Source organism: Lipotes vexillifer, unplaced genomic scaffold (genome assembly GCF_000442215.2).
Source record: "Lipotes vexillifer unplaced genomic scaffold, Lipotes_vexillifer_v1.1 scaffold621, whole genome shotgun sequence".
Classification (NCBI taxonomy): Eukaryota; Metazoa; Chordata; class Mammalia; order Artiodactyla; family Lipotidae; genus Lipotes; species Lipotes vexillifer.
The window spans coordinates 4,196,485-4,198,785 of record NW_006792411.1 but is presented as its reverse complement, the minus strand read 5'-3'; positions in this window follow the sequence as shown (position 1 = coordinate 4,198,785).

The window sequence follows — 2,301 nt, the reverse complement described above, 5'->3', positions numbered from 1 at the left end:
GAAAGAGTTCCCAGACTGGCAGGAAATATTTTCAATACATGGATCTGGCAAAGAATACATATGGAGAAAATATTAAAAATTTTTCAAATTAATAAGAAAAAAGAGAAACAATCCAATAGATAAACAAATAAAAAACAAGAAACATGCAATTCACGGAGATGGAAAAACAAATGACCCTGATACCTAAAAAAAAAAATTCAACCTGGCTAGGGGTTTGGGCACTCAGCGTAGGTTTTGCGGTAAGTGGGCCTCTCACTGTTGTGGCCTCTCCCGTTGCGGAGCACAGGCTCCGGACCCGCAGGCTCAGCGGCCATGGCTCACGGGCCCAGCCGCTCCGCGGCATGTGGGATCTTCACGGAACGGGGCATGAACCCGTGTCCTCTGCATCGGCAGGCTGACTCTCAATCATTGCGCCACCAGGGAAGCCCTACAGATAGTTTTTTGGTGGGACTTCTCATCCTCAGAATTCCTAGGAACGCTTAACCGGTTTCTGTTCTTTACTACACTCTGTGCCAAGTGTTGGGCTCAAAAAGATTAAAAAAAAAATTCCTCCCTCAAAGAGCTTAGTGTCAAGGAGATATATATATGTAAATAAGTAGTTACAATAGATGATTACAACTCAGTATAAACATTGCAACAGCATACTTTGGGTTATGTAAGTGCGTGAGCACAGGAGGGATGCCCCACTCTGCCCGCAGAATGGTGATGTGAGAGGTCTGGTAGATACAAAGTGTATCCATTATCAGTTGCCACGGTGATGCTATAGCAGAACCACAGAAAACCTCAGGAGTATATAAAAAAAAAAAAAAAGGTTATTTTTGTTTCTGCATCTATGGCTTGGCTGGCAGTTCTGCTGATCAGAGCCGGGCTCTGCAAGGCCTCCTCAGTTGGTGGCTTTGTGGGTCTTGGCAGGGTTTTCTCACTGTCTGAGTCTCCAGCTAGGACATGTGGACTGACCTGGCTCTGTTCCAGGTCTCATTTTTCCAGCAAAGTTACGGAGAGAGAATCCTCAAGGCTACCTTCATTTCTGCTTTAGCCTATTGGTCAAACCAAGTCACAAGACCAGCCCAGATTCTTTATCTCTTGATGGGATGAGCTGCAAAGTGACATTATAAATAGATGTGATATATAGACAAGTGGAGACTTGGGGGCTTTCTTTTTCAAAAATTCTTTCTTGTGTGTATTTTGCCTTCCCAGCATCCCAGTTTCTTTTGGGGATCTCCTCTCTCTCACTTCATTTGATCCTGGTCAGACTGTCAGTCATGGGACTTTTATCTTCTCATGCCTGCCACTGCCATGGGTGTGTGACCCAAGCTCGGCCAAACAGAATCCCGCTCTGAATTTATATGTAGACACTGGGAAAAAGAGAAGTCATCACCCTCCTCTGACCCTATAGGGGTTGCTAATCTGGGAAAATGTGGATCAGGGGCTGCCAGGGCTGCTCTTTTTCCTGTTTGCAGAATTGAAAGTAAGCTGAAAGAAGGCAAGAGAGAGACATCAGATGACATCACTGCAGGCCCTGGGCTCAGCCAATCCTGAAGCTAGGTCTACCTCCTAGGCTTCCGGTTATAAGAGCCAATAAATCCACCCACATACAGTTGTTTTTTTTTTTTTTTTAAATCATAAGCGCTTTTGAGTTGGAGTTCTGTCTCTGACTGACTGGGGGCTTCACAGAAGTGGTGACATTTGAGCTGAATGAAATCAGATTTGAAAAATCAAGAAAAAGAAGGCAGATGAAGGAAGAAGAAATGAGCTAAGGTTTAAAGAATAAAAAGCAGGTGTCCACTTGTGTCCCTACCATTGTTTTAAATAAACATCTTTCAGAAAGAGCTTCCAAGGAAGCTAAAGTAGTATTTTTCACCTTTGTTGATAAGGAAACTGAGGGCTTGGGAATTCTTGCTAGTCTAGCATTGACAAAGGTTGCAAAACCCTGGCATTTTAATATGGACTTTGAACTGTTCAGGGCAGGGCAAAAACGAAACAATGCTTAAGTCAGCAAAGATAGGGGGACATTTCTGAGCATAGCAAAAGTTCCGTGAGCTGAGCAAAGATCTTGCAGAATATATCACAAGGTGAAAGTTTCCTCATGGTAGAACAGGGAATTCAGTGAGACTTAATATGTTTCTTTTAAATTAATATTTAAATGAAAACCTTAAGTTCCAGATTCAATTAGCAAATTTATTTGTGATGATAAAAGAAATGCATAATCATATGAATTTGAGAGGTGTGGAAAACTTCATGTACACACTCCATGCTGTTCCTCAGCTCTCTCCCTGGGAGATTTTTAGTATGTTTCCTTCT